The 13,624-nt window shown below is 33.4% G+C and overlaps 1 long non-coding RNA gene across 1 annotated transcript in view; it reads left to right on the top strand.

The window, feature by feature from the left end:
• LOC128931355 (uncharacterized) overlaps positions 1-13,624 on the top strand; it is a 162,730-nt gene that overhangs the window by 131,918 nt on the left and 17,188 nt on the right. The gene's annotated exons all lie outside the window — the stretch shown is intronic.

The following is a 13,624-nucleotide window of genomic DNA, read 5'->3' as shown; positions in this document are numbered from 1 at the left end:
GTAACGTTATCCGGCAAAAATAAAAGAAGGCAAAAAAGAAAGGGAAAAGAAGAAACGGGAAAGAAGGAAGAAAGAGAGAAAAGAAGGGAGGAAAGAAGGATGAATTAGAAAGATAAAACATTCAGGAGTAAAGACAACTCTTTTTTTTTTTTTTTTTTTTTTTTTTGCCAGAAATGGTAGTTACATGGCCAAAAAAAAAAAAAAAAAAAAAAAGAAAAAGTAAGGGTTGTTGCTGTTGAAAACAAAAATAGTTAAAAGGGCCAGATACTAAAATTATTACTTTAATATTAAAGATAAATAATTTCTAATTCAAGAGAAATAATTATTTGTAGAAACAGCATGATATCCACTGAAAATGACATTTTAAATAATCTCTAGCAACTATAATTGTCCTAGAAGAACACAGAAATCAAGGCTTATACAAAACAGAAACAGACACTATTAAAACTCATCTTGGTGAAGTCTTTCCTACTTAGTGGATAAAAACAGTAGTAACCTTGAAAATAAATCATTAATAATAATATTCCTCTAAAAATATAAAACACAGGAATGAATGCAAAAGTTTTTATTTTCTTGTTAAATTCCACCTCTTAATCATGATTCTCCAAAATATGCACAAGAAATGTAATTTTTAAGTTGAATATAATAAATAGAAAATAAGAATACTAAATTATTTTTTATACAAAATATTTATTCATATTGTATAACTTATTTTTGCATAATTTTCAAAAAATTAGATTGCATTTATAAATTAGATTTTATTATCAAATTATTTTTTTAAGTACTCAAAATTTTATTCAATTGTTAATCAAAATTTCCTATTTGTGGGGTCTCCTAGATTTGTTAGCTTAGACTTTAAATTTGGACATTACATTCTTTTAACATTTTTAAACGTTTGGCATTAAATATTATATTTATAAATTTTGTCTTTGTAGTTTTATTTTAACAACTTTCTAATGTCATATTTAACACAGATTTAAATAAACTATGTCTAAGACTTTTAAATCAATATACCTAATTTGAGTGGAACAGTTAACTAACAAAAAAGTGCCAAGTTATGTGTTAGATGATGGCTACTTTTTAAAATATGATGTCGTGCATACATTTTTATAAATGCAGCAATTCAGCTGAAAAGCCGTGTATTTGTATATGCTAGCTGATACAGATAATTAAAAAACAAAATCTGCTGCTCTACTTTTATTTTCATTAGATTTGATTTTTTCAAATATTACCTGTTAATTTTTACTGATTAGTTCAGTTCCTTTACGAATCTGTGTTTCTTAAAAGAAACTTGAGAGTGAGTCACTGCTGTATGAAAAAATTTTAATTTAGTCATCAGTTGGCAAATTTAGACTGCCTTGTATCTTAGGCTAGTAGATAGAATGTAAAGTAGCTGGCTTAAGTTGCAATAATAAAATTGTGTAGTGTCTATAAAGTACATTTTCTGTTTCTCATTTTTTAGAAAAAAAAAATGCTCTAATGTTAATTCTTCTTTCGATTGCCTGCAAATAATAAGCTTAGTAGTAACAAAAATATCAAAATTTGCTCAGTACCCTCACTGAACTAACAATCCTTAAGGTGGACCAAATATTCACACTTATATAGTTGAAGGTATCTTTCCTGAATACTTTCTCTTATATCAGATTTAAGGATTGTAGACAAATTAGAAATTGCTTTAGCTTTAACACTAAAATTTAATAATTCTAATCCCTATCACTTTCTTTAAAATTAAAATTTTCTTCTGTTATATTATTTTATTATGTGGCCTCTTGGGATCAAATCACATATAATCCCTGAGTAATTTCCATATCTCTAACTAGAATTTCATATGTTTAGATATACATAAGACAACAATGCACTGTACCCAAATTGGTATTTATTTAGCACTTTTAACAATACTATAACATTATTTGAATCAATTTGTATTAGAAATAGAGTAAAAATGGAAACTGCTGCATATTTTACCCAATTATTTAAACTGTTGATGATACAGAAAGCAGACTATTTTAAACAATTTTATTCTCTATGCATGATCACATTTTTTTCTCAAATGACTCATTTATCAAAGCATTAAAAAAAAATGGACTTTTCTTTTATATCTTCCAAAGCCTGCTGAAAGACCAACTTGCAAAACTATAGTGATGTATATACAAAGTGTTATTTCCTTCTTCCTGAAGAAAACATTATCTCAGTTCATGCATGTGACATGAAAATAAAAATTGAATGTTTGTTTTAAATTGGATAACCAGACCCAAATACTCTAAACGTGATTAGCATCTAGTTCGCAAAATAGTTTCCGTTGGATTAAATATGATTTTTCCCCTCGTGATATGTGTTATATTCATGTTATTTTGGGGGTGGGGGTGGGGTAGGAAGGAAGAACTATTTCTCATTTAAGTTGAAATAAAATAATATTGTTATTAAGATAAATTTTAGTTCAATGAAATAGATGTTGGATTTTTGAAATTGAGTTGGCAGTAACATTTTAATCATTTCTTTTTATACACTTCTAATTCACAATGATAACGTTTATTTGTGGTAGATGCAGTGGACCACTTTTTGACAGAATGTTTCACTTGTCATGCCTGAAGTTGGTTAAGTATCAAATGTAGTGCTTTCTACTGAGGGTTCTCAGCTTTTAGAACGTTACTTTTCTTGGATTCTATTTCTGAAACATTTAAGAACATTACATTTCCCAAGATGGGAGGTTTTACAATATTTCTCACTTGGTACTTTGTAAAATTTTGAGATTTCCTGACTTTCTCCCTTGAGCCTTCATGTGAAAATATTTGGATGTTCCTATAGTTTCCCAAAGATTCAAAGATTCAGTGGGGTGAAAATAAGCCATTAGTAGGACTCTCCACAGTTTCATCAGAATATCCAAGAGATGTTTGTGTATAGAAGCTGAAGGCTTTCTTTTGACCTGATAAGGCCTCCCAGTTCAATCTCAGCCCATATTCACAAAGTACATGCATTCATTTCCTCATTCAGTAGAGAGAAATTGTAAACATCTGTTGAGAATATTCTGAGATGCCAAAGCACTTCTTGGAACATTTTAGAAGTAAAGTCAAATCACCTTACATTCAGTCTGTATGTTAAAGTCCTAGCTCCAGTTGGAGATTTCACTGGAGAATCAGTTAGCAACATTCTTTCTCTGTTTCTCCTTACAAAGTTACTGACCATGAAGCAATGAGACATGTTAAATGGTGTTTTTTGCAGCAACTGTCCTGAAAGCCTACACTCCTGTTTCACTGAAGCCACTACACTCCTTCCTCTCCAATGCTTAAAACATCTATTAAACTCTTCTTCTGGAATCGCTTCAAAGTGCATTTATTAGCTGCTAGAAAAATATTCTTATATGTTTTATTTTTGAACCTAGAGCAGAAATATCTATGTTCAGCAGACTCAACTCTGCGTCAATTTCCCAAATCTTTATTGGACAAAGATTTCCCATTATAAAAATGTTCAAAAGAGTGGGCAGTGGCTTCTAAAAGCAATTATCAAAAGAGGACATCCAATACTGGTTGGGGCAATGGTAGCATCACTGAAACACGTACTTAATATTTGGCAAGATGATCCCTTTGAAGCATTTGATTTTGATGACTATTAGGTTATATTAATTAAAATAATCAGTCATACCACCCTGTAGTCATATCTCAAATATCTTCCTGTTCTCCTTTATCAAGATCGTAGGCTCTTGCACCTCCGCATTGACTACAACTTAAAAACATATACTTCATGGTGCCAACCCCCTTGGCTATAGGGTTTGAGTAACAGGGTCTCTTTATTTATATACACAATAGGTAAAATTTAAGATAAATCTTAATATACAGACTAATATTTAACATCGTTTTGATAAAACCGAATCATCACACATGAATTCTATTTTTAATCTAGGCAAGTTCAAATTAAAGAAAAACATTGGGTCTAAAAATGCACAAATTTAGTTACAATAATATGAACAATAATGTATCAATATACATGTACCCAAATTTAAAATTTTGTTTCTAAAGTAATTATATACACCAGTGCTTAAGTGTTTTCAAAGGGTTAGGAAAAAAAACCTTTCCCTAGATCAGTGATTTACATTTCAAAGTAAACTAATAAGACCAGTCACCGAATAATTTAAGAACAGTTGTTTTATATTAAGTATTTCCTTTAAAAATTAAATAACCTGTTCAGTTATATATAACTATATATGTGCCAAATTTTGAGTTTCATATTTTCTTTTAAACTTAATTTCTCTATTGTCAACAAAGACCATCTATTTATGAAATACAGTTTTCCCTTTTGAATATTATGCTACTCTTTTGTCAGTGCAATTTATCACAGTGAAGTGGCGACTTCATACACTTAGTATGTGGTCATTTCTAGGCATGCTGAGCAATGTAGTAGGTAGGTGTACTGTAGAATCTTTGTGTATAACTCAGTATGTCTTGCTATTATGAACTAATTATTTCAGTAGAAAACATTAAAATAAATTCAAGTTTCTCTATCTTAATTCAGCAATGGTGTCTTCTCAGAGTCTTAGCCAGATGCAATTTCTTGTTTCAGAAATATCTACTCCCATGAATCTCTGGAGGATGCCCAAAGTGAAATCATAAGTATCATGACCATGAGAAACTGTAATAAACACATGATGGAAACTTCATTACTTTCTGATTGATAAATGTATCTTTTTTTTTTTTTAGTATGGCCAACTGATTTTTTTCTTATGTATAATAGTACATCACTGAGGAATTTTAAGACTGGCTATAGGCTCACAATCACTGGTTTTCTCAGGAAAAATTATTGTCTTTAATTTTTCCTGCTCTGAAATTATTATTTGAGATTATTCCTTCACTGTATAGCTAGTATATTGTGTTATTTGTATATTATATCATGGTTTAGAAATTAGTTCTTCAAAGCTGTGCTTAAACTGAAAGATTTTTTAGTGAATTCCTCCTCCAAATTTGACTGCAGCCTCTTGGGTCATTTTATTCTCTTTTGCCTTGAATAAGAATCTAATGCTGAATATTTTTAACGGCTCGGAAAAAATACCCTTATAAAACTCCATTTCTGATTACTGCAATTTATAGATTACACGACACATTCAGTTTAGAAAAGATGCTGGATTGTTTGAGAAAATGTTCAAAAGCAAAATAAGATAGATCTTAATCTTTACAAAATAGAATAGATATTTGCTTTCCTAAAATGCTAACATAAGAGGTACATTTACTCAATGATTAAGAAAGAAATTGAGAATATATAGTGGGAATGTAGAGACATATTTTCCTTAGGATATTGGACTTATCCTGAGAAGAGCATACAGGGCAGTTATCCGGAGCTAGCAGATGACACCTTACCCACTTTCTCTGGTTTCTTCTGCTAGCTGTTTAGAGAATGATTTCCTATGCCTCTCAAAGGTCTGGTCTTATAATCCCACCTCCTTACTTTTGGTTTCCTTTACTTTTTCCTTATTAATTTGATTTTGTTTGTTTTTACAATAGTTTAGCAACTGATAAGCGTGGCTGTATTAAAATATGACTCGGTGCATTATATATAGTAACTGGGTTGTTTCTTAGAGCCCTGAGTTGGACTATCCTTCTGAAACTGCAGTCCCAACGTTATTATTGGACACAGTAAGAGATTTTCAGCTCTAGTATCTAGTATCTGTGATTAGCTCTTGGCTTCTTCCACATGGAGGAGACCTCAGTATTGTTTTCTTCATGGGCATTAGATTTAGCATTTCTGCAGGGCAGAGTTCCTTTCATTTGTTTTTCCTCTTAATTACCCCTTATGACTAGTGAAATTAGTTTTGCATCAAATGCTAGAGAACTTTATTGAAGGCCTTGTCTGCCATTAATATTTCCTCTGAAGTGAAATTTGCCTAGTCTATAAGGGAATCCATTAAGAGATGTCAACTGGAAATAAGTCAGTCTTTTTGCAGACTCAGCTGGAGATAAATCTTTCCTTTCTCACCCTCAGGGTGATTCAGAGTGTATTTCTCATACTCCCAGACTCTGAATCCTTCCTCTCTTAGGAGAGAGTCAATTGATTTTGTCCACTCTTCCTGGTCTGGTTGTGGAGACCAATATGGACAAGGAGACAGAGAGAGGACTGGATTTGTGAAGTTTTAGCCTACGACCCTTGGAAGTATTCACCCCTACAAGGTCTGATCTTCTACTTCAGTTTGGTTAAGTGACTACTGCCTTATTTCCTCTGTCTGGGCAACTATTTCCATCATTGCCCATAGCATGGGTCTTCCAGAATGAGACTCTTCCTTGCTCTCATGAATGCTCCCTGGCACTGAAGTTAATCTTTGAATAATTGTTGTGATCTACTTATGCAAATGGACTGTATACACTTCCAGGATAAATTCCAAGGTACAGAGTTCCCTGACACACTTTTCCTGTCTGTTCTTTGGGACCATGTTCACCTGCTGCAAAATTCCCTATCCTAGGCTCCTGTCATTGATAGAGAATCGTTGTCACTTCAGAGCAAATCTGGGTCAATGCTGCATCCTCAGAGAAGACAGCTTCCAGGTTTGTGTCTGAGTCAGTGTCCACCCATGGCTAACCCAGTCCAGGTAAAGCTCTAGTGCTAAGTTCAGGCATCCAAGGCTGCCATGTTTGGCTATTGCTATTGTTAGCCTGATGGTGATTGCCTATACTTACTTTTATTAGAGCTACATACACTTAAGAGGTTAGTAAACTAAGAGCTTAGAAAACTTGGATGCCATCTCTGCCTCAACGAAGTAACAGTGGTAGCAAGAACCCTAATATGCAAAAGTCAACTGGCTGTCTTCAAAGAATAATTCCAGTACTGTAATCATATATGTAGATTTGAAATGTATTCCCAATTATCTCGTCTTCTAAACTTGTTGAAACATTACAAATACTGGCTTTTTGTCTCTTTATACCTCCATGTCTGAATATATAAAGTGGTTATTAAAAAGTAGGTGCAATTTTTTAAAGAAATGAGATACAAAACACATCTTTATATGCCAATCATTGATTCTGTTACCAATAATAACTTGAAGCACCTGGACATTTGAGAGCAATTTACATCAAACTAGTGCTTTTCTGGAAAAACATTTACCATCTGCATAATGTAGGATGATATTTCTCATTAATACCTGGTTCATATCTGGGGTATGTAGCAAGAATGAAAAAGATGTTTCTCATGAAAGGCCTGTTTCTTGACAGTATATGAATAGTGTAACCATTACTTTGTGTTCTATTGAAATGATCAATAGAAAGCCAACTTTTTCTACTTATAATTGCCATCAACAGAAATGATGAACATTATTATTTCTGTTGGAAAACAAAACCTATTTCTGCAGTTCTGTGATTCTGGTTTATTCATGCTATCTAATGAATGCTTCCAATTACAACACATAAAAAGGACCATTTTATATCTTCTGGTTTTCAAATAAAGTTTGCATTTCATCCAGTCTGAACCTTAGCGATAAAATTACAGATGTCAAGTACTTTTTCAGGTAAGATAATTTTTTTTGAAACACAGCAGAGCAATTTTAGGTGAAACAGAAAATTCTTAGACCAAAAGGCAAGAGCTTAAGTTATTAAAGGCTCAAACAATTTTCATTCACTAAATACTAATTATACCTGATTCTCTATAACCAGGAATGCCATCTGAACCTAAGTTTGCATCCGTCACTATCTTGGGCTAGTTCAGAGCAAGTTATGTCAATCATTCCCACGATGGTTTAACGAATGCTTTCCAAAATGGCAAACTAACAATGTTTGTTTTACAGTCACCAGAGTCCTGTTTATTCACTTTATCATTACATTTCTACAAGTAGTCTTAAACAGAAAACATCTGGTATAGAAAAGAGCTAAGTGTCTGTCTGCTTTAGTTCCTAGCTAACTTATTTATGTGGATCTTATGCTTTGGCCAATTGATCTGTTTGGTTTATAAGGTTCTCTTCTTTATTCAAGAGGATGCCTATACCCATTGTAGCTTCTCTGGCACCCATGCTCCAAATGCCAGCAGCTGGTGGGGGATTATCACAGCAACATACTAGTCTTAACAGTTGTCACAACATGTTCAAGTTCATCTTGTAGTTTCAAGCCAATTCACTCTGTCCACAGAAGGGAGAGAGAGAAAAACAGAGAGAAGGAAAGAAAATGGAATTCCTTTTCTTTGAATTGCTCATATGCCAAAATTGAAAGAAAAACAAGTGAGGCTTTATGGAGAAAAGAGCTGTGTATGGTTTTGTGAATGATAAGATATACTTACATCTTATTATCAGTGGCCTTTACACACACACTTCCAGTTGTCAAATTTAATTTCTCTAATTCCATCCAATTTTTTTTAAAATTAATTTCTTATTAAAGAAATCTTAGAATAATTGACTAGTTTGTTATAAATGATGTTATTTTCAAGTCTAGGCATTTGAATTCTTTTTAGAAACATTTTGGAAAATATAGTTATCAAATGCAGCTATTTAATCTAGTTGTTTTTGAAGGTTAATTGTGTACGAAAAAAAATGCCCTCTACATTTTTTTATCAGTCATTAACATAGCTGCCATGCTGTGATTTTCTCTTTTATTACTTTAAATAGACATTCCAAAAGAAATGTTATGTGACTCAGTCAGTCCAAAGCATTCTCACTTGTTTCATAATTAAATAATGCCATTCTTAAAGAAAGAGAAATGCTTATTTTAAGAATTTTATCTTAAGGAAAAAAAAGCCTTCATTTGAACAAAATGCAATTAGTACAAAAATGGTAGTTTGAGGTTTTATTATATGAATGATTGTCTCAATTATCCATTTAATTTTCCTAGCGTAAAACTGGAATTTTTCATGCATTTACTTTGAGATCCTGAATAAAACATAACCTGTTTTATTTTCTTCATCTCTAAAGACAATACTTATTGTAGAGACTATTTTGAGGAACAAAATGTTAATGGTGTTAAATTATTTTAATTAAAGTAGCTTTCTGAAGTAAAGATATTCAAATACTAATTTTTCTTTACTCTTAATCATACTTTTTTCTTGCCTTTCAATTATTTGGTCTGTTTTTAATAGAAATTAAGAGATCCTTACTGGTTGCAAAGATCAAATAATTGTTATTTAAGTTTTTGTTTATTTGGCAGGATCTCACTTTTTTGCCCAGGCTAGAGTTCAGTGGTACAATCACAGCTCATTGCAGTCTCAAACTCCTGGGCTCAAGTGATTCTCCTGCCTTAGCCTCCTGAGTAGCTAGGACCACAGGGGCATGCCACCACACCTAGCTATTTTTTGTAAGATAGGGTTTCACTATGTTACCCAGGCTGGTCCCAGACTTCTGGGCTCAAGCAAGCTTCCTGCCTCAGCCTTCCAAAGTGCTGGGATTAAAAATGTGAGCCACCATGCCTGGCCTTATTTGGTTATTTACTGTAATAGAAATACCTAGATAGTGTTAAACTTTTAGGTGAGTAATTTTAAATTTCCAATTCGAAAGTATTTTTATTAAAAACTTAATGTCAAAATTTATTTTAAAATAAATACTTACAAATGTTCTTAATTAAGAGACAAAATGCAAGAGAAAATATAAGGTAGTATTTCTTTAATACCAAAAGTTGGGCAAATCTAATTCATGTGGCATTATATTTTTCCTCAGATTTTGGTCCTATATTCAGACCTGTCATTTCAAGTCTCTCTCACCTATCCCTGAACTGCCTCTGTTAGAGCTTACAGATGAACAGTTATTTAGAAGTGATTTGGTGCTGATATCTTTACCATCTAGTGGAGGATTAAAGTGGAGTAGAAAGAAAAGCTATAAAAATTTCTGTAATTAAAAAAATCAGACTCTGCCTCCTTCTGACCAACACTGACTGTGTCATCTAAATAGCATCAGCAGCTCCCTACTCCCACCCACCCATCTAGCCTCCCTTTCTTGACTTTTCTGTAAAGTTGCAAGAAAAGAATAAAAGGGAGGGTATCAAAACAGAAAATAAGCAAAGTAGAACAGAAAATTTAAGCAAAAGATAAAAGGTAGAGGCTGGGTATGATGACTAATGTTTATAATCCCAGCATTTTGGGATGCTGTGGGAGGAAGATCACTTGAGCCCAGGAGTTCAAGACCAGCCTGGGCAACATAGTGAGACTCTATCTCTACCAAAAAATTTAAAAGAATTAGCTGCACGTGGTGACACACACGTGTTTCCAGCTACTCAGGAAACTGAGACAAGAGGATTAGTTGCACTCAGAGGTTGAGGCTGTAGTGAACTGTTATTATGTGACTGCACTGCAGCATGGAGGACAGAGTGAGACCCTGACTCTAAATAAAATAAGATCATCTCTCCAGGAGTTTTTACCCTGTAAAATGTGGGGAGCAGAATTAAGATGATTAAGACAACCAAAAGACGAATCAAAAGATCAAATCGCCATTGTAGCTACAGAGGTCATAGGTCCTGGAAGTAAGACCTCATGGTTTGTGATCCTGGATTTACTACTCTAGCTCTAGGGCTAGTTATTTAACCCCATCTGTAAAATGGGAACAATAAGTGTTCTACTTCAGACCTGTGAGGATTAAATGAGATAATGCATATAAAGCTCCAGTCAGAACACACTCAGTAAATGCTTCTTCATGAAATATTGCACTGATCACAACGTTGTAGACCTAAAATTATTGATTTTCCCTCACAAAAGCCTAAGTTAGCAGAGGAGAATGCAACTCCCAAAGTAAAAGTCAATTTTTGCCAAGTTTCAAAGGTGACTTAATCTCAAGAGACTGCAATAAACGACACCAAACATATTTCTAGAGACAAAACTAAAGTAACAGTGGCAACCGTCTGTTGACAAAGATTTTTATTCTAGGATTCAGGGAATCTGCCACATCCAGGTCTTTGAGCTTTAGTTTTGATCCAATTTCCAAGGATGTTCAGAATGTTAATAAAACGTGCATGCCATCTTTACCTCAAATTAATTCAAAAGGGAAATAAACAAATTCCAAGGCATGAATAGTAATTGGTACATGCAACAAGGCTACTCTCGCCACATGCCAGGTGCCCACATTAATTCTGAAAACTCTAGACTTGTGATGCCATGTGAGTGCAGGTGATCTGGTCTGAATAGGGTTGATCTTAGAATATTCATTTTTCCCTCAAATAATTCTTCTCACCCAAAGGATAGATATGGCTGACTCTCTGGCCCTAAGTGTTCAAATCCACTCTTGGGTTTTCATTAGTGGATCAGTATCTCCAGGCCTATAAAGGCTTTTGACAAGTTTCCTCGATGAAGTTTTGCCACTCTACTTTGAGTACTCACCTAAGATAGGTCTGGGGGCCTCAGGGTTCCAGATCAAGCAAAGTCAAGATGTTCAAACTTTGAAAATTTCATGGACAATGAGACTTGCTAGTCTCACCATAGGTACAAGAAATTATGAGGCAGACAACCCAAATTCGTGATTTGATCCTCTTGAGGAACAGCTAATATAATTTAGTCTGGAATTATTATTTGGGCTTCTGAAAAGGTTTGCTCATTTGCCAACATCTACAACAGCTGTCATATGCTTTATATGACTATTAAAGCCAGTCATGTCTGAATTTACGTATTTTAGAATTATTTGCACTTAGTACTTAAAAATTTATTTTGTAAGTTATTTGATTTCTTAAAATCCCTAGAATCTTTGTTGTAGTCTCTTCAAAGCCATTTTTTCTTCTTAAAATAAGGACATTCTCTTTTTCTTTGATTTTCCTTTTTAGAAAAATCTGTCTGTGTGTGGTGACTCATGCCTATAATCCCAGTACTTTGGGAGGCTGAGACAGGAGGATTGCTTGAGGCCAGAAATTTGAGACTAGCCTAGGAAACATAGCAAGACCACTCTCTCTCTCTCTCTCTATATATATATATATATATGTGTGTGTGTGTGTGTGTGTGTGTGTGTGTGTGTGTGTATTTCCTGATTTTATGTATATATAAAAAAATCAGAAAAAAAATTTAACTCCCACATTGCTCAAACCAAATCAAAGTTCTATAAACCAAGATGTTTAAATAGGTTCTGAATTTGGGAAACTCACTTTTAATGTTATCGATAATCACCATGTAAAATGCAGTGGTGAACTCAGAACTTAAAGTAGTTAAAACATTTTCTTAAATAAGTTTTTGTTATAATACACTTTTTTCTTGTAGCAAGCTATAAAAGTATTAACCAAGAAAAAATTTCCATGCTTTAATATTATATATAAGCTATTACTATTACATATTTGTGTGGATATTTCCTATAATATACATAATAGCATTGTCTTGAATATGTATAGTTTTTAAATACAAGAGAATTATGTTAAAAGATAAAATAAATATGTAATATCTGGGATACAGCAAAGCATGTGACATGTGAAAACTATTTTCTGAGGTCTCATTTATCTATTAAAATATAGATAAGAGCTAGCATTAAACTATATTAATCTCAGTCTCATTCACCACCTCCAGGACTACAACCTTATGCCTATGTTTTAAAATGTCTTCACTGATCTGAACTCAGATATACTTACTGAAACTAGGGCAATTTTATTGCCAAGTTAGTGGTTTGTGGGATCTGCAATTTATTATAACCAAGTGAATTATAAAATTTGGATTCTTTAAAATACAGAAAAATTACAGTTAATTCTCTTCTTCATTTTTGTTACTAATAGTGTTTGACACGATAAGAATTATACTATACTTGCACGTTATTTTCTCTTGCAAGTCTTCAGCTCCTATTGTTTCATCTGTTCTGTCAGCTAATTAAACACATACACCTGTGAGGAAACTACTGTTAAATCCACCCTGCTTAAAATGATGATTTCTCAATCGGCCTGATGTCCAATGTGTTTGAGGTGCACAGAATAACCTCCTCAGGAAGAAAAATGCATCTGCTCATGGGCTGCCAACCTAGACTGCTTCAAATTGAACACTGGTTTTTAATAACTTACCACAAACAGCTGTAGAAAAAGGCTTGGACTTTATAGATAGGCTTAATAATCCAATACATTATTATATCTCCAAAATATTTATCGTTTTTTAGAAGTAGAAATTGACTTATTAGGTAAAATTGAAGTAGAATCGATACACGCACGCGCATGCTTGCAGATGCCTGTATATATGCACATACACACAGAAATCTGTATATATTCAAATCATTTCTTTAACATAAAAGTACTTGTTTTTCATATCTTTCCAAAAATGGATGTGGTGATTTCCATGTCCTACATCATTAACAATGTCTTTTGTTGCTGTGCTGTTTAAATCAATCTCTCTGCTTTCAGGTTTAATAGCTAAAGTATAATTAGTATCATAAAGAAATATTTACTGGCTGGGCATGATGACTCATGACTGTTGTTCCCAGCACCTTTGGAAGATCAGGCAGGCAGATCACCTGAGGTCAGGAGTTGAAACCTGCCTGACCAACACGGAGTAACCCCCTTCTCACTAAAAATACAAAATTAGCAGGCATAGTGGTGCATGCCTGTAATCCCAGCTACTTGGGAGGCTGAGGCAGGAGAATCACTTGAACTCAGGAAGCGGAGGTTGTGGTGAGCCAAGATTGTGCCATTGCACTCCCAAACTCCATCTCAAAAAAAAAAAAGGTCTGCTATAAATACAATTAATTAGAATTATTTTTTGCATGCTATGAATCACTTTTGATTGCAACAAC

This window comes from Callithrix jacchus, chromosome 2 (genome assembly GCF_049354715.1).
Source record: "Callithrix jacchus isolate 240 chromosome 2, calJac240_pri, whole genome shotgun sequence".
Classification (NCBI taxonomy): domain Eukaryota; kingdom Metazoa; phylum Chordata; class Mammalia; order Primates; family Cebidae; genus Callithrix; species Callithrix jacchus.
This window is presented reverse-complemented; position numbering and strand designations above follow the sequence as displayed.